A 22,799-nucleotide genomic window follows, 5' to 3' on the forward strand; every position below is an offset into this window, starting at 1 on the left:
CAACCTGCTCCTGAATGACTACTGGGTATATAATGAAATGAAGGCAGAAATAAAGATGTTCTTTGAAATCAATGAGAACAAAGATACAACATACTGGAATCTCTGGGACACATTTAAAGCAGTGTATAGAGGGAAATTTATAGCACTAAATCCCCACAAGCGAAAGGAGGAAAAATCCAAAATTGACACCCTAACATCACAATTAAAAGAACTAGAGAAGCAAGAACAAACACATTCAAAAGCTAGCAGAAGGCAAGAAATAACTAAGATCAGAGCAGAACTGAAGGAGATAGAGACACAAAAAACACTCCAAAAAAAACAATGAATCCAGAAGCTGGTTTTTGAAAAGATCAACAAAATAGACTGCTAGCAAGACTAATGAAGAAGAAAAGAGAGAAGAATCAAATAGATGCAATAAAAAATGATAAAGGGGATAGCACCACTGACCCCACAGAAATACAAACTACCATCAGAGAATACTATAAACACCTCTATGCAAATAAACTAGAAAATCTAGAGGAAATTGAATCCCTGAATAGACCAATAGTAGGCTCTGAAATTGAGGCAATAATTAATAGCTTACCAACCAAAAAAAGTCCAGGACCAGACGGATTCACAGCTGAACTCTACCAGAGGTACAAGGAGGAGCTGGTACCATTCCTTCTGAAACTATTCCAATCAATAGAAAAAGAGGGAATCCTCCCTAACTCATTTTATGAGGCCAACATCATCCTGATACCAAAGCCTGGTAGAGACACAACAAAAAAAGAGAATTTTAGACCAATATCCCTGATGAACATCGATGCAAAAACCCTCAATAAAATATTGGCAAACCGAATCCAGCAGCACATCAAAAAGCTTATTCACCATGATCAAGTGGACTTCATCCCTGGGATGCAAGGCTGGTTCAACATACACAAATCAATAAATGTAATCCAGCATATAAACAGAATCAAAGACAAAAACCACATGAGTATCTCAATAGATGCAGAAAAGGCTTTTGACAAAGTTCAACAGCCCTTCATGCTAAAAACTCTCAATAAATTCAGTATTGATGGAACATATCTCAAAATAATAAGAGCTATTTATGACAAACCCACAGCCAGTATCATACTGAATGGGCAGAAACTGGAAGCATTCCCTTTGAAAACTGGCACAAGACAGGGATGCCCTCTCTCACCACTCCTATTCAACATAGTGTTGGAAATTCTGGCTAGGGCAATAAGGCAAGAGAAAGAAATAAAGGGTATTCAGTTAGGAAAAGAAGTCAAATTGTCCCTGTTTGCAGATGACACGATTGTATATTTAGAAAACCTCATTGTCTCAGCCCCAAATCTCCTTAAGCTGATAAGCAACTTCAGCAAAGTCTCACGATACAAAATCAATATGCAAAAATCACAAGCATTCTTGTACACCAGTAACAGATAAACAGTCAAATCATGAATGAACTCCCATTCACAGTAGCTTCAAAGAGAATAAAATTCCTAGGAATCCAACTTACAAGGGATGTAAAGGACCTCTTCAAGGAGAACTACAAACCACTGCTCAGTGAAATAAAAGAGGACACAAACAAATGGAAGAACATACCATGCTCATGAATAGGAAGAATTAATATTGTGAAAATGGCCATACTGCCCAAGGTAATTTATAGATCAATGCCATCCCCATTAAGCTACCAATGACTTTCTTCACAGAATTGGAAAAAAGTGCTTTAAAGTTCATATGGAACCAAAAAAGACCCCGCATTGCCAAGGCAATCCTAAGCCAAAAGAACAAAGCTGGAGGCATCACGCTACCTGACTTCAAACTCTACTACAAGGCTACAGTAACCAAAACAGCATGGTACTGGTACCAAAACAGAGATATAGACCAATGGAACAGAATAGAGCTCTAAGAAATAATACCGCACATCTACAGCCATCTGATCTTTGACAAACCTGACAAAAACAAGAAATGGGGAAAGGATTCCCTATTTAATAAATAGTGCTGGGAAAATTGGCTAGCCATAAGTAGAAAGCTGAAACTGGATCCTTTCCTTACTTCTTATACAAAAATTAACTCAAGATGGATTAGAGACTTAAATGTTAGACCTAAAACCATAAAAACCCTAGAAGAAAACCTAGGTAATACCATTCAGGACATAGGCATGGGCAAGGACTTCATGTCTAAAACACCAAAAGCAACGGCAACAAAAGCCAAAATTCACAAATGGGATCTAATTAAACTAAAAAGCTTCTGCACAGCAAAAGAAACTACCATGAGAGTGAACAGGCAACCTGCAGAATGGGAGAAAATTTTTGCAATCTACTCATCTGACAGAGGGCTAATATCCAGAACCTACAAAGAACTCAAACAAATTTAGAAGAAAAAAACAACCCCATCAAAAAGTGGGCAAAGGATATGAACAGACACCTCTCAAAAGAAGACATTCATACAGCCAACAGACACATGAAAAAATGCTCACTCATCATCACTGGCCATCAGAGAAATGCAAATCAAAACCACAATGAGATACCATCTCACACCAGTTAGAATGGCAATCATTAAAAAGTCAGGAAACAACAGGTGCTGGAGAGGATGTGGAGAAATAGGAACACTTTTACACTGTTGGTGGGACTGTAAACTAGTTCAACTATTGTGGAAAACAGTGTGGCAATTCCTCAAGGATCTAGAACTAGAAATACCATTTGACCCACCCATCCCATTACTGGGTATATACCCAAAGGATTATAAATCATGCTGCTACAGAGACGCATGCACACGTATGTTTATTGCGGCACTATTCACAATAGCAAAGACTTGGAGTCAGCCCAAATGTCCATCAGTGACAGACTGGATTAAGAAAATGTGGCACATATACACCATGGAATACTATGCAGCCATAAAAAAAGATGAGTTCGTGTCCTTTGTAGGGACATGAATGCAGCTGGAAACCATCATTCTCAGCAAACTATCACAAGAGAAAACCAAACACCGCATGTTCTCACTCATAGGTGGGAAATGAACAATGAAATCACTTGGACACAGGAAGGGGAACATCACACACTGTGGCGTATTGTGGGGAGGGGGGACGGGAGAGGGATAGCATTAGGAGAAATACCTAATGTAAATGACGAGTTGATGGGTGCAGCACACCAACATGGCACATGTATACATATGTAACAAACCTGCATGTTGTGCACATGTACCCTAGAATTTAAAGTACAATAATTAAAAAAATGAAAAATGCATGTATATAGTAGAAAATTTCAACATCAAAATATATACAAAGTAGGAATACCTTCTGCCTTAGATCCATGTTTCCTATTTTCTCCTGTGTCATTTCAGAAAAATTTAATTTACAAATAAACATATATGTATTTATGTACATACAATTTTAGATAAATGGTAGCACATGTATTGACTATACTTTGCTTTTTTCACTTAATATGCTTTTAAAAATGTTCTATGTCAGCACATGTAAAGGTAGCTTATATATTTTTAAAGAGCTTGAGTAATTTTCTGAATCAGTCATCTTGATGTTCATTTTGTTTTTTCTAGTGTTTTCCATCTCTGCACATAAGTTTTTGTACAAATGTACACAAATAAGTACAAATGCAAAGGCAAATAACATGTATATTTAAAAATTTGAAAGATAATCCAAACTTATTCTCAAGAGTCTGCTGTATGCTTAATTAAAAAAACAAACAAATCATCCTGTTTATAAAAATTAAAAGCAGTCTATTAAACTAAACATACCGATAAGAATAAACAAATGAACTCAATAGAGTATCCTTAGGATATTAAACAATTTGAATATGTATGAGTCTCTAAAGACACAGTTTCTTAGCAGAATTTCTGTAGACTCATCTGAAAAGAAATATTTCTGATTTCACAGATCACCATAAGCAATGTAAAAATGGCATTCCAAACCACCCTGGCAAATTGTGACTATCAATATTGTTAACCTGAACTGAATGCCATTATAATACTACTCAATGCAAAAATAATGTTATAGTTCTCTAATATCCTTAAACATTTTAGCAAACTATTATTTTTGTCTTTCATTTAAGAATTATAAAACAGTTGGATGTTAAATGAACATGACAAATCCAAAATCTTTTTTTTATGTTTTTGCTACATTCAATCATATCAAAATGATTTTACATCAGGCATTTTTTTTCTGGAAACAAAAACGGGATAATCCTTTGCCAAGCAGAGTTGTGAGATAATATGTTTTTCTACTTATATGCCAAACATTTAAAAACCAATTCGGTTTCCTTCATCAACAACTACAGCACGTGACTGTAATTATCGCTCCCTCTACTGCAGACCATGTGGCAGGTCTATGGCACAGTTCAGAGTTTGGACTGACTTATGCTCTCCTCCTTCAATACATAACCTAGGAAACTATGCCCTAAACCCCAGATAACTTGTGAAAACGCCAGACAAGAACAGAGATATTCTGCTGATATCTGAAATAATAAAAACAAAGGAAAAGGTAAGTGCCAGAGGCCCAGGGGCTGGCTGGAAAATTTTTAAAGGATATGATCTGTAAAACAAATCTCAAGATTGCAATGTGTGTACTGTTACGGTAACCCATGAAAAGGGAGCACGATTTTATCATCACTTTGCCTTCCACAACTATTACATGTTGTGATAATATTTTTTTGTGTAAAGCCAGGTGTGGTGGCTCATGCCTGTAATCCCAGCACTTTGGGAGATCAAGACTGGAGGATCACTTGAGGCCAGGAATTCAGGACCAGCTGGGCAACATAGCAAGACCTCCATCTCCACAAAAATAATTAATAGTATAAGTGTAAAGCCTTTTCAATTGTCCTCACCCCACCCCTGTTTTCTGTGAGACAAAGATCTTGCCATTTGTGATTTTGCTAACTGCTGTACTTTTCAGGAAGATAACTATGAATTTGGTGAGGGATTATTGTATTGCAATGGATCAAGTGTGAAGAGATATTATTTACATTCATTACAAGAGTAAATAAAAACTGTTACTGTGAATACGACCGAGCTGTACAAACACAAAGTCAAAAATGTCCTGTCTGGTGGGATGATTCTGTAAACAAACATGGAGTAAGAAGCAAAGCACATTGGTAATGCAGAGGCAGTTTACTCAGGGAGAAGACAGGTGAGAAACAGTGTGTGAAAGTCTGTAAATGATTAGCATGGCAGGCTGCTCTAGGAAGCTTCTATAAATATCCCACAAAAGAGTTTTTCTTATTCTTTCGGCATTACATGGCTACAAAATAGTTGTGTTTTGTTAGTTGTTTTGTTTTCATCGAAGGCTTGGATTTGGGGGAATGTTTAGTACTAACAATAGTGAAAGAGTTGCAAAAAGTTTTAAAGCAGTGAGCTGGTAGACAGATTTTATCCCTTGCCATGACAAAAGGTTAATAGGAAGTTCCATTCATTTTATGATCAAAAACGAAATACAAACCTATACTCCTAAATAAGAAAGTGAGATTGAGTCAGGCAAATTTCAGGCTTCCAGTCTCAGGGTTGAAGGACTAAATTTCTACATGATACTATGAACTTAGGGATCATCTCTGAATGCAATCTCTTAATTTAAAGATAAAGGCACCAAGTCACAAATATTAACTTATTTCCCTAAGGTCAATGGGTAGATTACTGAAATTTTGTTTTCCTAATCTGTAATCCAAAGATCTTTCACAAGAGCAATATAATATCTTGCCTACATCTGCAGTTTCCTGTATCGTGGATAAAGCTACACTAAGCTGGGCTCTAGCATACTCTATGATTCTCTGAAAAGACTTGTTAATAGTTAAGCAGTGGCAACATGCAAATCAAGAACCACATGAGGAATAAAACCCCTGCATCAAATCCTGGCTCCATCAGGAACCAGTGTGTGATCTTGGGCAAGTCATTTGCCCTCACTGGATCACAGTTTTCTCATTTTACAAGGAGAAGGTTGAAACCAACAGACTCTTCCGCGTTAACATTCTATAAATGTGATTAATTTGTTCAAATTAACATACATCTCATATTTTTGTGAAGTAAAAGCCTGTTGGGATAACTTGGGAATTTGCCTTAAGTTTTATGCAAGTACTTCATGCCATAGTGAGAGTACCACCTAGTGGACATTTGGCTAACTTGAGCAGTTAAGAGTAGTAAAAAGTTCAGTTTACAGAAGTGCTGGAAAGAACTTATTAAAAAACAAAAATCAGAACTGAAAGGAAATCTAACGGACATTCTCCATGAATTGAGGAAGGGCCAAAAAATAACTATTATTCAACATATGAGAGTCTATCTTCTTATTAAGACTGAATGCCATTACTTGGTAAACTAAAGAAAATAATTTAAAAAGTGGTATCACCTATGGAATGGAAGAAAATATCTGAAAATTACATATCTCGTAAGGGTTTAATATCCAGAATATATAAAGAACTCCTACAACTCAATAACAACAACAACAAAACTACCTGAATCAAAAATGGGCAAAGGACATGAATAGACATTTCTTCAAGGAAGTTATATAAATGGCCAATGAGCACATGAAAAGCCGTTTGACATAACTAATCATTAGAGAAAATCAAACCACGATGAGACACCACGTTCATTAGAATGGCTATTTTTAAAAGAAAACCAGGAAATAAGTGTTGGCAAGGATGTAGAGAAAATGGAACTCTTGTACATTGCTGGTGGGAACATAAAAAGATACAGCCGCTATGCAAAACAGTATGGCAATGCACCAAAAAGTGAAAAATACAATCACCATATGCTCCAGCAATTCCACTTCTGGGTGTATACCCAACAGAACTGAAAGCAGGGATTTGAGTGGCACAGTTCACGACAGCCAAAGGTGGAAGCAACCCAAGTGTCCATGGGTGGATGACTGGATAAATAAACTGTGGTTTATACATACAATGGAATATTATTCAACCTTGAAAAGGAATGAAATCTTGACACATGCATGCTACGTGAATAAACCTTGGTGACGTTATGCTAAGTAAAATAAGCCAGTCAAAAAAAGAACAAATACTGTATGACTCCATTTATATGAGGTACACAGAGTAGTCAAATTCATAGAGATTGAATGGTGGTTGTGGGGGATGGACAGAATTACTGTGTAATGGGTATGGAGTTTCAGTTTGAGAAGATGGAAGTTCTGAAGATCCATGTGATAGCTGCACAATAATGTGAATGCTTTTAGTATCACTGAACTGTACCTAACACAAAAATTGAAATTTTATATATGTATATTTTACAATAAAAAACTTATATCAGTGTGAAGTATAAAATGAAGTCTGTTTTTAGAGAAAGCTCGTTTCATTGAAATTCTGTTTCATTATTTCCTTATTTTTCAGTGATTTATAGTTCACATGTAATAATTAGCTTATAAAGTATATATTAGAAAGAGTGAATTTTTTTTGTTTGTTTGTTTTTGTTTTTGAGACGGAGTCTCGCTCTGTAGCCCAGGCTGGAGTGCAGTGGCCGGATCTTGGCTCACCGCAAGCTCCGCCTCCCGGGTTTACGCCATTCTCCTGCCTCAGCCTCCCGAGTAGCTGGGACTACAGGTGCCCACCACCTCGCCCGGCCAGGATGGTCTCGATCTCCTGACCTCGTGATCTGCCCGTCTCGGCCTCCCAAAGTGCTGGGATTACAGGCTTGAGCCACCGTGCCCAGCCAAAAGAGTGAATTGTTCTTGATAACTTCTGAAATACTTTCAGAAGGGGAATGTGTATTTTTAAGAATCCAGGAGAAAGAAACTCCTTTGTCCCTTGTGATTTTTGACTAATAAATAATGCACATTTGATGAGACTTCTGGGTGTCTCTGATTTTGAGTTTGATCCAGAACAGAAATGAGCTTAAGTGAAGATGTTTGCTCCATTCCAGGCTGGGCTCAACACCGGGGCAGGAGGAGTGTGGTGGGGGTGTAGGCTGGGAGACTGGGGATGTCAGATGCCTGGGGTGCTGTTATGCACTGTTTTTTGCTACCATAGTCTGCAGTCCAAGTGTGGGTGTTAAACTAGTGACAACTGGAGCTGCCTTTGCCAGAAGGGAAGAGCACTCTACAAGGAAAGATTGGTTCTGAGTGAATGCCCTTTGCTCTTGTTTTGAACAAGGTGGCTATGTGGGACCTGTCTGGGGGGTTAGAAAAGGTGTGGCTGTCCTTAGCAGAAATTAATTAACTTTAGGTTTTAATAAGCTCTCTCCAGTGCTTTTTTTGCCTTATGAAATACTCTCTGACCTCCTGTACTTAATCTCTATAAAACCTACCTTTGGAAAGAGATTTTGGACAAACTAAATTGCCCTAACACATAAATGTCAGGCAAAGTTTAGTGTGTACTGGTACTTTAAAAGGGACTGTCATAAACCAAATAAATGAACCTCTAACTTCATAAGTCTTGATGTCGATGAGTTGGCAAGGGGAAGGGTTGGGAGAAAGATATGGTGGCCCTCTAGGTTCCCCCAAAGCAGGGTTTTTCAACCTTGACACTACTGACATTTGGGCTGGATGATTATGTGTTGTGAGGGGCTGTCCTGCATGCTGCAAGATGTTCAGAAGCATCCTGAACCTCTCCTATTAGATGCCAGTGGCACCCCCAAATTGTGAGAACCCAAATGTCTCCAGACATTGAGGGGCAGGATGGGGGGACAAATTAGCCTCCCCCTAACTCTGCTGAGAACCACTGCTCTAAACATACCATGTGGGTGGGCAGTCAGCTGCTCTGGTAGTATGCATCACTAGCTACTCTTGTCAAGGAGCTTATAATCTCACTAAGGCACTCAGATCTACACTGAAATTATCAGCAAGTAATATAAGCCAGGGTATAAGATTAAGCACTTGAAAGTGCAAACAATGAGTGTAACTTTTTAGATTTCTACAAGAAGCTCCTAGTGCAATTTGATAAAATGGAATGAGACTATTGATACCTAAAGCAAAGCCTCTTGTAAAAAAAAAAAAAAACTCTTAAAAGCTGATGAAACTACTTAAAGAATAATTTAGATCTCAATTTGGTCTGTTTTCGTAGGATTTTATATGCACATCCTCCCCCACATTTATGTCCCCTCAGCCCATCCTGACACTTAAGTAAATCTTGAAGTCATGGTGCCCACCTACAACCTGCCTCTTCTGCAAGGGTACCCTAATATACCCTCCACATACAAGGAGTTTATTGAGTTTTAATGTTTTGAGGTTGTAGCATTTATGGTCTGAGCCCCAAATAAGTAGCAAATTATCAAAGGAAATTATATGTAGACTTTTGGATTCGAAATCATTATATTATTAAAATAATCACGCATTTACTATGTGTCAGGGACTGTTCTAAATATTTCACATATATTAAGTTATTGAATCCTTACAATAACCCAAAGACAGGTGATAAAACTAAGGCGCTGAGAGCCTCAAAGTCAAACAGCTAGACAGTGGCAGGTCTGGGATTTGCATCCATGCAGTCTGGCTGTAGAGTCTGAGCTCTTAATCACCACACAAAACCGCCTTTTAGAAGAATTCTATGCACTTTTTGCTAAAATTGCTAATGGGAAGTTAACTCTGAATAACCCCAAATACTCTAATCTCTTTGGGCCTCAATTCTCTCAACTGTAAAAGATGACTGAACTTGATTTATAAAGACCATTTCTGTGCCTAGATCATGATAAATGCTCAATAAATATTTGGCCCTGGAATTATCTGCCATGTGATGTTCAACTCAGAGACAGGAATGTCTCCACCTAAGCCTGATGTTCAAGTGAGATATTGTGGAAGAAATACTGAGCTTGGGACTTGAAAGCATGGGTTCAAAGGCTTTCCCCTTCTTGCCACAAGATGCATTACCATCTTCAGTTTCACTCTAAGACAATGGACTGGTTACTTTTAACGGCAAGGAGAAAAGCAGGTGAAGCATCCCTTTATTTTGAGAGGTGTTTTCTGAAGAACTCTGTCTTGGGACTTCTGTTTAAGAACTCGTTCTTCTACAGGTTCTACTTCAACACTGCTAAACCACTCAGGAGTCCTAAAGCAACCGGGTGGATTTTGAAGCTTGGAGAGACCTCTCAGTTAGCAGTAGTCTTAGACTGGGCTACTGAAGATGTTCCAGGGCACTCTGAAACTCTTGGTGTTGGCATCATAAAGACTTCTCTTGTAAGATTAATTATGACTCCAAAAATGTTCTGAGTGGAGTTTCTGACTGAGTAGTAAATTCTGAATAAATTCACTCTGATAACAAAGTAGAATGAGATGGCTAGCATTGAGAATTCCTTAATTCTGCCAGTGATATGCAGACACTAATAATAAACGGAGGAACTGTGTTGCCTGGGAAGACAGAGGGCAAGGTAAACCTTTGATCCTGGAACCCCACCGAAGTAGCACCTCATGTTAAACAGCTAAGCAACTGTTAGAAAAACAAATTGGCCTGATGTGGCAACTCGTGCCTGTAATCCCAGCACTTTGGGAGGCTGAGGCGGGTGGACTACTTGAGGTCAGGAGTTTGAGACCAGCCTGGCCAACATGGTGAATCCCCATCTCTATCAAAACATAAAAATATTAGCCAGGTGTGGTGGCGTGTGCCTGTAATCCCAGCTACTTGGGAGGCTGAGGTGGGAGGAGTGCGAGACTACCTTAGAAAAAAAAAAAAAAGGAAGAACAAATCTGCCAAACATTATTGAAAGGGTGGGCACAGCTGCTGGAGGAAAGAAATGGGAACTGCAAACTCCATTCAATATTCACATAATTCTGTATCACAGGCAGGAAGAAGGTGAGGTAAGAATGCACGTGTTTCTTATCTACTGAGACTATGCTACTCGGTTGAAAAGAAAATGAATGCAGATCATAGTAATTCCAACAAGAATGACCCTTTTCTTTAGTGGAAAAGACAAGAACTCGCTCTGTTGCCCAGGCTGGAGTGCAGTGGTGCCATCTCGGCTCACTGCAAGCTCTGCCTCCCGGGTTCATGCCATTCCCCTGCTTCAGCTTCCTGAGTAGCTGGGACTACAGGCGCCCGCCACCACACCCAGCTAATTCTTTCTGCATTTTTAGTAGAGACGGGGTTTCACCATGTTAGCCAGGATGGTTTCCATCTCCTGACCTCATGATCCACCTGCCTTGGCCTCCCAAAGTGCTGGGATTACAGACGTGAGCTACCGCGCCTGGCCAAGACAAGAACTCTTAATGGGGATTGTGTATTTGGGTAATGATATAACAACAAGTAGTAGCTTTTCCTCAGAATGATGCACACTGGTGAATGGTACTGAATAATTAGTGAAATGATTGGTATAACGTGAGAAATTTCAGGTTTGGGAATTTAGCATATGTTCTAGGATATTAAGAAGTCTAAATAAATGAATTTCAGGGTTTAAAGTGGTATATGTATGTATATATAATTCAACAAAGTTAGGTTTACAATTTTAGGATTTTTTCTCTGTGGGTAAGAGGTGAAAGAATATAACATGTAATGATGAACATTTATTCATTGTCTGATAATGAAGAGAACCTTTATCCAATTAGATGCTGGTTAGTTTATAATGTGCCCAGTGCTTGCAGGATTTGTGGAAAGACAGGTAAAGACTTCACTTCCCATCCCAAGACCCAAAAAAACACAATCTCAGCTGAAACCAGAAAACTGGAGACCAGTGCCTGCCAGAATAAAAACAACAACAAGACACAGGGAGCTTATTATTAGTGTCAACAACAGGCCTTTGTCAGAAAAGATCCTCCCACTAGTGTTTGCTCATTACTGTCTTTCCCTTCAGAGGAAGCTCTACTTCTGTGTGAACTAGCATCTGAAATTCCAACCTGTGAATCATTTAGTCAGATGGCTCGGACTGCCCTAAATTAGCTCAAACATTTTATAAGCTTTTCCTTTTGGCTTAACTAGTCCCAGGGCAAGAACTCAGGCAAGACCTTGCTATTCAGCGGGAGAAAAATTGAGCATCATGGACCTCTGGTCACTTTAGTGAGTGCTGAATTAAAACAAAACAAAATAAAAAGATTATATATGTTCTGTATCTGTGCCACAGAAATTCTTAATGAGCACCAGGTGATTTGGAAATTTAATCATGAAGCAAAGATCTTAAGCAAACACTGCTTAAGATTTTTATTTTTCAGATCATGAAAAATAAAACATTTCACCCAGTTCTTACATAGTTTTTAGTAAGTCGGTTTTTGGAGGGTAAGTGGGTCTATCCATTATCCCAGTTCAATGGGCAACTCTAAGATGAGAAGAGGAGGAATCACTGGCATCACTAACACCTACTTTAGAAACTCAGTTTAATGAAAACATAACCTGAATGCAAGCTCTTTTAAATTCTATGCTCTTTCCTTTTAGTAAGTTGACAGTCTATTTAAGGGATGTGGGGGCCATATGGGGATGGGAAAAGTGGGGCATATATTAAACTATAAGTTTGGGCTGCCATGGATTCAATGATTAGTTGTGAATGCCCTCACTGGGCACATCAGCCTGGCACCACTGGGGAAGTGAGGCAGGAAATCAGCTGCTAATTAGAGTATGTATTAACATGCTGCAAATTAATCAGGAAGAGCACGTTTAGTGTCATTTTCTAAAAGAGAATTAAAATTAAGAGGCATCAGGTGAAACTAAATTTAACAGAGAATGAGAGATATCTTCCTCCTGTAAGTGTCATGTGCTCTGTGAGCACAGGCAAAGACAAGGATGTCTGCTGCTCTCTGGGCATGGGGAAAAAATGATTCTGGACTACCAATCTCTCATTTTACTGTTCAGTGGACAGGACTGGCTACACAATCTGCAGGTCCCAGTGCAAAACAAAAATGTGGGGTCCTTGTTTAAGATAGCCACAGACAGCAGAGTATTAAACCAAGTGCAGGGCCCTGTGGAACTGCATGAGGCTGCCTGTCTGTGAAGCTGGCCTTGTTAGTGGAAGAAATGTTGTATACTGAAACATACAAATGGAGCTGAATTTATGGCTATGGTTGTTTCTGAAAATTACTTTCCCTTAAATTGAGTCACAGAAAGGGGGAAAAACAGCAACTACCCACGTGACTCTCCAATCAAAAACAACAAAAAACCCACCCTGGAAGGTTGAGGAGCCACCTACTTCCCATCTGCTGCTGTGTGCCACTCTGCACTCACTTCCGCCCAATGCCTGGAGTGAAGAATAAGATCCTAGTAGCAAGCAGATTACTTTCCCATTTACAACAGTAGTTTACAACTGAAGAGCATTGTACAGTGTAGACCTGTAAACTAAAAATTATGACCCATATTAACAACTATGTTTTATATTGTACCTAGTCCCCCCACCCACACACATGTAAATATAATGGAAATGAAAGTTTCATGAAATAATAATTCACCTGACTGTGATATCCTTTAATATTTTCTATTCAATTTCATTTAAATGTATTTATTTCACTTTTTTAAAGATGCTGCTCATGACCCCATCATATGGAATTCACTGCTGTGCGGAAACTCCCAGGTTGAAAAAGATTGATACCTGGCCATTGTTTTTCTCCACCAAGCGTGCTCTGCTCCCTGCCCCCAGTCTTCCTCGAATACATTCTGCCTCTGACCACTGGGGTCAATATTAATTTACACTGAAGCCAACCCAGTACTACATCCCCCTTTCCTGGGATTTTTCATTTTGGAGTGGAATAGAAACTCCCTTTTCTCTTGGGTTGCAAGGCTGGGCAGGTGCAATTCAGGACTGTTTGAGGACAAACAAAACAAAAATCAGAAGAGAGAAAGAGATTCCCAACCAATCTCCTGGTTCAAGGTACCAATAAAGCATCTTCACCCTGGTTCTTCCTGGTTACATCAGCTAGTCTGTGAGAATTTTTGTCTTTTTTCAACAACAAAGCCATGACTAATACAAACACTGTAATAAAACATGTAAACAGATAACAAATATATGTTACAGATCAGGGGTGTCCAATCTCTGGACTTCCCTGGGCCACAATGGAAGAGAAGGAACTATCTTGGGCCACATGTAAAATACGCTAACACTAAAGATAGCTGATGAGCTAAACAAAAACAAAAAAACCACAGAAACATGCAAAAAAAACCTCATGTTTTAAGAAAGTTTACAAATTTGTGTTGGGCTGCATTCAAAGCCGTCCTGGGCCACGTGAGGCCCACAGGCTACGGGTTGGACAAGCTTGTTATAGATATTAGTAGCTGTATCTTAAAAACATTGTTTTCAGTCCCTTTTCTGGGGCGTGTTAAACCTTTTCATCCTGTTATTATAAAACAAATTTTCTTAAACCAAAGCTTCCTTATTTTTCAGCACTTATACAAATAATACTTTTCCCCATATTTTAATCTTATTTAACAAATAAGGATTAAGCTTATGACTCCGGCTGTGAGGCATAAATGTCAAATCAAAGAGTTCTCTTAAGACAATTAGCCATAGATGATAATGTTTCAAAATGAAAATTATAACAGTAACTTAGCACCAACAGTAATAACAGCACCTTAAAATTGATAATATGAACTATAATTTACTGAATATCTGTGTGTTCCAGAAAGTTTGTATGTTATCTATTTTAGTAATCCTCACAACACTTTAAGAGTAATAATATCCTCATTCTTCACATTATAAGGGAGGCACAGTGATATTAACTTGGGCAAGATTAACCAGCCTGAAATGGGTGAAGCTGTGATTTAATCCAAGATAGTCTGATTCTATTTCCCTGTTGTCTCTTCAGGGACTGCCTTGCATTTGTACATCACAGTTGTCTAATGTTCCACAAAAGACATTACCCTTTTTTCTTGTTCCCATTTTAAAGTGACGATTCACATTACATTCATTGGCAATTCAAAAATATACTGCTTTTCTTCATAGGTTCCCGTGTGAAAACATGTTAGAGATGTTACTGTAGCAGATTAACTGAGGCAGAATAAGAGCTGAAGAATGCCAGATATATCATCCTGCCCCTGGATCTTAAAATAGGCTCTCTGAAGAACATTTCATGAAATCCAGACCCTTTATTAATTATTGAGCTTGGTGTCCCAACCAATGTGCTTTTTTTTCTATAGAATAACAAAGCCGCAGCTAATGATTTTAAGTTTTATAAAATGTAGATTCCCTGGTAAAAGACAAATTCTTCTCTCCTTTTTTTTTTAAAGGAAGAATCAGATGGTACTCAAGAAAGACCTCAGTCGGTTAAATTTGGCCACCAAAGTGGTCCACATTCCTCTGGCTCTGAGACCACAGCATTTTCATTTGATCATCTACGATGTAGAGCATATAGTTATTTTAAGCTTTACACTCTCTGCATTTGTTCCATCTAAGATGAAGGAACAAGTGTGGAGATAAATCTTGGTGTCATAAAACTATCTCCTTTATTTCAATGAACTCTTCAATTTGTATTACTTCTAAAAGATGTATCAGTTTGAAAGATATTTTCGGTAAATTGACAGAAAATGGATGTTTTCTAATACTGTTACGTTTGCTAAGCTTCTTTGACCAGACATTTGTACTTAATTTCTCCATTTGCTTGTAACTGCATCTTATCTTTCTGAAACCAATCAGAAAAACAGAGTTGCTTAAAATGCCTTAAAAAAAAAAAAGAAAAGAAAAAAGAGAGAGACAGGTTCTTGCTCTGTCCCAGGCTGGAGTGCAATGGCACAATCATAGCTCACTGTAGCCTCAAAGTCCTGGGCTCAAGGGACCCTCTGGTTTTGGCCTCCCGAGTAGTAAGACTACAGGTGTGTGCCACCATGCCCAGCAAATTTCTTTATATTTTTTGTAGAGACAGGGTCTCACTATGTTGTCCAGGCTGGACTCCAACTCCTAGCCTGCAGTCATCTTTCTGCCTTGGCCTCCAAAAGTGCTGGCATTACAGGTTTGAGCCACCATGCCCAGCTCAGCTTACTTTTATTTAATTAGATTTTAATCTTTATGATTTCTTAATTTATCTTTTAAGATAATCATTATTTCTTTAATCCATGTAAAATGGATTTGTTCATGTAAAAATTTAAAAATGCAGGTAAGTAAAATAAATAAAACACAAAAACAAAATGACCTTTACCCCAACTATTCAGAAAAAATCCCTAACAGTCTGAATTAATCTTCCAGACATTTAGGTATGCACCTATAATAAATATCTGTATTATATGTCTTTAAAAATCAGATGCATGCTATTTTGAAATTATTTATTTACATCAATATATCATGAGCAACTTTCCATCCAATATTATACATCTATATTACCATTTTTAGCATCTGCGATGTATTTTATTTTTTAGGTGTACTCTGAATTTTTTAATAGATTTCCTACAATTGGATAATTTAATTATTTTCATTATTAACAACTTTGAGCAATGTTGTCTTTGGGACATGTAACTTACTAACTACAATTAGCAATCACATTTCTAGCAGTGGCATTACTGGATCAAAGGGTATAAACACCTCAAAAGATTTTATATATTGTCATACTATTGGCAGATTGTACCAATTTATCCTCCTATTAGCAGTATCTAAGAATGTTCACTTCTCTTCATCCCTCTTTTTATCTTTGCCATTCTATCAAATAAAAAGGCACTTTCACTCATCAACTGTGTTTCCGTAATTATGGTATGTTGAGATTTACCTTTAAAATTCAGTTTAGATACTTGGGGGGCTGAGGCACGAGAATCACTTGACCCCAGCAGGTGGAACTGGCAGTGAGCCGAGAATGTGCCACTGCACTCCAACCTGGGTGACAGAGCAAGACTCTATATCAAAAAAATATAAAATAAAAGAAAAACAAAAAAAATTTAATTTAGAGACAAACTTATGGAATGGTGGAAGAAGGACCTCTAAAAATCTACCTTTCCACAAAAGTGGCAAAAATTGTCAATATCAACTTTTTCAGATATCTGGAAATTAACCACAGGCTTGCAACAACATAACATTTATTCAAGAAAAACAGCTGAATCTAGGTGACAACAGCTTGTTCTGTGCTACTTGTGTTCCTCCCATCTCTCTTTTCCAGCTCTGCAATAGCCTAGAAAACCAACAGCTTCTCAGCCACAGTAGCTGTGAAAACCAAAAGTAACATATTAAATGTAAATGAACTAAATGCATCAGTCAATAGGCAGAGATTGGCAAAATGAATTAGAAAATGACCAAACTACATGCTGGCTATAAGAGACACAATTTAGATTAAAAGACACATTAAATGGGTTGAAAGAAAAAGGACAGAAGAAGACATACCATGCAAACAGTAACCAAAAGAGAGCTAGACTAATATCAGATAAGACAGACTTCAGAGTAAAAATTATTACTAGAGATAAATACGTACATATAATAAAGGTTAAGTCAATCAAGTAGGCATAACAATTGTATGCTTATGTGCAGTAACAGTGCAATAACAATGTGTGCACTGAACAACAGAGCCCCAAAATACATGAAGCAAAAATTGACAAAACTGAAAGAAGAAACAGACAATTCAACAATAGTTTGAGACTTCAAGATTCACTTTCAATAATGTATAGAACAAAAAGGCAGAATATCCACAAAACAAGATGAAAAATACTGTAATCCAACTACAACTAACATATAACAATAGAACACGCTACTGAACAACAACAGAATATACATCATCTCGCATGTTCAGGTGGCAGTACTCCCCAAACTGATCTACATAGTCAACATCATCCCTATCAAATCCCAGGTGCCTTGTTTTTTTTGTTTGTTTTGTTTTGTTTTTGCAGAAACTGACAAGCTGATCTTAAAATTTATGTGGAAATGTAAAGGACCCAAATCGTCAAAACAATCTTAAAGAAGAATATATGTGAAGGACCCACACTTTCTAATTTTAAAACTTACTACAAAAGACAGTGTGGTATTGACTTAAAAATAGACATGTGCATCAGTGTAACAGAACTGAGAGTCCAGAAATAAACCTTTATGTTCATGATCACCTGGTTTTCAACATGGGGGCCAAGACAATCCAATGCGGAAAGAACAGTCTTACAGTAAATGGTTCTGGGACAACTGGAAAACCACATGCAAAATAATAAAGTTGGGCCTTTTCTTACATCATATGAAGACGGTCCTGACTTACAATGGTTCACTTTAAGATTTTTCAACATTATGATAGTGGAAATGCAATATATATTCATTAGAAACTGTAATCCCATTGGAAATCAAAGAGCATCTTATAAAAACCTACTCAAAATGAACAATATACTAAAATGTAAGGGCTAAAACTACAAAACTATTGGGAGAAAACACAGGTGTAAGTCTTTGTCACCCTGGATTAGGCAAGTTTCTTAGATATAACACCTAAAGCACAAGAACCAAAGAAAAAATAGATAACCTTAACTTCACCAAAATCAAAAGCCTTTGTGCTTCAAAGGACACTATAAAGAAAGTGAAATCCCTATAGAATATAATATATTTGCAAATCGTATTTCTGATACAAGTCTAGTCTCCTTATAAAGAACTCTGACAACTCAACAATAAAAACACAAGTCTATTAAAAGTAGGCAGAGCATCTAAATAGACATTTCTCCAAAGAAGATACACAAATGCCTAATAAACACCTGAAAACCCCATTAGTCTTTAAGGAAATAAAAATCACAATGAGATACCATCTTATAACCACTAGGATGACTAAAAGAAAAAAGAAAAACAGTAACAAGTGTTGGCTAGCATAAAGAGAAACTGGAACCCTAACACATTGCTGGTAGGATTGTAAAATGGTATAGCCACATGAAGAACAGTTTGGTAGGTCCTGAAAATATTAATCATAGAATTACCAAATGATCCAGGAATTCTATTCCTAGGAATATATCCAAGATAAGAGAAAATCATTTGAATAATTTGAATTGTATGTTCACAGAAAAAACTGTACATGAATGTTCACAGCAACATTATTTGTAATAGCCAAAAAGTATAATCAACTCAAGTATCCATCAATAAGTGAAGGTAAATAAAAACTTTTATTTTTCTTACTCTTATTTGATCTAACAGATAACAGTTCTAATAGCAACAATGTTCAATTATGTGTGTTTTTATATATACATACTTTTATACATGTTTACACACACACACGTATTCCTCTATATAAGGGAAATGAATGACAGCAATGATACAAGGGATGGAAAGAAGGAATTAAAAGTATTTTGTTATTACAAGGTACTTGTGCTATCCATGAAGCAGTATAGTATTCTTTGAGTGTGGACCTGGGTTAGTTGTAAATGTATATTGCAAATTCAAGGGCAACAACTAAAATAAGTAAAAGTAGTATAATGAATATGCTAAGAAAAGAGAGAAAATGAAATTTTATAAAATGGTCAGTTAAAACCACAAGAGGTAGAAAGAGAATGGAAGGCAAAAATAGGAATAACGAACAAGGACAAACTAGAAAACAATAATGAACATGGTAGATATTATTGCAACGTATCAGTAAACACTTTAAATGTCAATGGTCTACATACACCAATTAAAAGAGATGGCCTGAATGGATCAAAAAACCACAACCACATACCTTGTCTATAATAAACCCACTTTAACATAAAGATATAAATAGAATAAAAAACAAATGAATGAAGGAATATACATGATGCTAACACTAATGAAAAGACAAGTAGCTATATTAATTTCAGACAGAGGAGGTTTTAAAGTAAGGAAAGTTATTAGGCCTTACATAATGATAATGGGATCAATTCTCCAGAAAACTATAACAATCCTTAATGTGTATGTCCCTAACAAAAGAACATCACAATACATGAGGCAAAAACTGATAGAACATCAAGGAGAAACAGATAAATCCACTATTACAGTTAGAAACTTCAACATCCATCTATCAGAAATGAACAGATCCAGCAGGCAGAAAATCAAGAACATAGCTGAATTCAACGATGCCATCAATCAGTTAGATATAATGGCCAGCTGTTGATTACTTTATCCAACAACAGCAGAATGCACATTCTTCTCAAGCTCACATATAATCATCACCAAGACAGACCACATTATGGGCCATAAAAGACACCTTAACAAATTTAAAAGAATGGAAATTATTCGACGTCTGTTTTCATACCACAATGAAATAAAACCAGAAACAACCAAAAGATAGCTGGAAATCCCCAAATACATGGAAATTAAACAATACACTTCTACATAACACATGAGTAGTCAAAGAATTTAAGAAGTGTTTTGAACTAAATGAAAAATTAAAATACAACTTATCAAAATTTGCAGAATACAACAAAATCCATGCTTAGAGAGAAATTTGTAGTATTAAATGCAAATATTAGAAAAGAAGAAAGGTCTAAAATCAGTATCTAAATTTCCACATCAGAAAACTAGAAATAGAAGAGCAAAGTAAATCCAAACACGCACAAGAAAATAAGTAATTTAGAGCAGAAATCTATGAAATTGAAAACAGGAAATCAACAGAGGAAAATTAATGAAACCAAAGCTGATTCTTTGAAAAGATCAACAAAACAAATACGACTCTAGCCAGGTTAACTAAGAAACAAAAAAAAAAAAAAAAAAGAGAGAAGGCACAAATTACTAGTATCAGAAATGAAAGAGTAATCACTATAGATCACATGGACATTAAAAGGATAATCAAGGAACACTAGAAAAACTCTAGGCCCAAATTTGACAACCTAGATAAAATAGACCAATTCTTTGAAACACAATTTGCCAAAACTCCTATAAAATAAAGCAGACAATCTGAATAGGCCTATATTCAGTAACTGAAATGGAACAATTAATAACCTTCCCGAACAGTAAACAGCAGGCCCAGATGGAGTCACTGGTGATCTCTTTTTTTCTTTAAAACAATTTTTCAAAATTGGCACATAATAATCACACCTATTTATGGGTACATAGTAATATAGTAGTATGTATAATGCATAGTGATCAGATGAGAGTAATCAGCATATCCATCATCTCAAACGTATATCACTTCTTTGTGTTGGGAACATTCAATATCCTCCTAGGTATTTCAAAATATATAACATTTTATGGTGAACTACAATAAAATAGTGCTATAGGACATTAGAACTTAATCTACCTATCTACCTGTAATTTTGTATCATTTAACAAATCTCTCCCTATCTCTCCCTCCCCATACCCTTCTCAGCCTTTAGTACCCTCTGTTCCACTTTTTAATTCTATGAGATCTACAATATTTTTTTCACATATAAGCATATGCAGTGTTTAGCTTTCTGTTCCTGGCTTATTCCACTTAATGTAATATCCTCCAATTCTATCCATGTTGCTGCAAATGATAGGATTTCATTTTTTTTTTTTTAAATGGCTGCACAGTACTCCACTGTGTATATACACACACTATGTTTTCTTTATCTATTCATCTGTTGATAGGCACCTAAGTTGTTACACTGGCTACCGTGAATAGTGCTGCAATCAACATGGGGGTGCAGATCTCTCGGATATAGTAACTTCTCTTTCCTATGGATAAAGGCCCCATAGTGAGATTGCTAGACTATATGGTGGTTCTATTTGTAGTTTTTTGAGGAATCTTCGTACTATTCTCCACAGCAGCTATATTAGTTACGTTCTCACCAACAGTGTACAAGAGTTCCTTTTCTTCTGCATTCTCACCAGCATTTGCTATTTTTTGTCTATTTGATAATGGCCTTCCTAACTGGGGTGAGATGATACTTTATTGTGGTTTTAATTTGCATTTGCGTGATGATTAGTAATGTTGAGTATTTTTTCATGTATTTGTTGACTGTGTGTCTTCCTTTGAGAAATGTCTCTTCAGATCATTTGCTCATGCATTAATTGGATTTTTTTTTTTTTTTTTTGCTGTTGAGACGTTTGAATTCCTTGTATATTCTTCATGTGTATTAACCCCCTGTTGGATGAATACAGATATTTTCTCCTATCCAGTAGGTTCTTTCTACTGTTGTTTCCATTGCTGCACAGAAACTCTTTAGTTTGATATAATCTCATTTATTTTTGCTTTTGAAGTCGTATTCAAAAAATCTTTTCCCAGACCTATGTCCTGATGTTTTCCCCTATGTTTTCCTTTAGTAGTTTTGTGTCTTATATTTATGTCTTTGATCCATGTTGTGTTGATTTTTGTAAAGGGTGGGACGTGGGGGTCTAGTTTCATTTTTTGGATGTGGATATCTAGCTTTCACAACACCATTTATTGAAAAGACTGTCCTTTCCCCAATGTATGTTCTTGGAACGTTGTCAAAAATCAGTTGGCTATAGACATGGAGGCTACCGTGACTTCTATCAAAGATTTAAGAAAGAAATCTTAGCAATTGTCTACAATTCTTTTCAGAAGATAGAGGCAGAGGGAATACCTCCTAACTCATGCTATGAGGCCAGCATTAATACCAAAACCAGACAAAGTCATTCTGAGAGAGCTACAGACCAATATCTCTGATAAATAGATACAAAATTCCCAATAAAATATTAGCAAACCACATATAACAATGTATAAAAATAATTATACACCATAGCCAAGTGGGATTTATCCTAGGTATGCAATGGGATACCTAGGTACAACATATGGAAATCAATTAATGTAATCCACAGACCAATAGGCTATGAAAAAAATCATAGGGTCATATCAACAGATGCAGAAGAAATGTTTGACAAAATCCAGTACCCATTCATGATAAAAACTTGCAGGAAATCAGGGATAGAAGGGAACTTCCCCAACTTCATAAAGAACATCTATTAAAAAATCTACAGCTAATACATTTAATGGTGAGAAACTAGAAGCTTTCTCTCAGGGACAAGGTGAGGATGTCTCCTCTCAACACTCCTTTTCAGCACTGAACTAGTCCTAGCAAATGTAATAAAATAAGAAAAGGAAATAAAAGGTACACAGATTGAGAAGGAAGAAAACTGTCTCTGTTCTCATCTGAAAAAAACTAACTTAAAAA

The 22,799-nt window shown here is 36.8% G+C and overlaps 1 protein-coding gene across 1 annotated transcript in view; it reads right to left on the reverse strand.

Moving 5' to 3' along the window:
- The window catches only part of GNAQ (G protein subunit alpha q), a 323,836-nt gene that overhangs the window by 44,270 nt on the left and 256,767 nt on the right, over window positions 1-22,799 (reverse strand). The gene's annotated exons all lie outside the window — the stretch shown is intronic.

This window comes from Theropithecus gelada, chromosome 15 (genome assembly GCF_003255815.1).
Source record: "Theropithecus gelada isolate Dixy chromosome 15, Tgel_1.0, whole genome shotgun sequence".
NCBI lineage: Eukaryota > Metazoa > Chordata > Mammalia > Primates > Cercopithecidae > Theropithecus > Theropithecus gelada.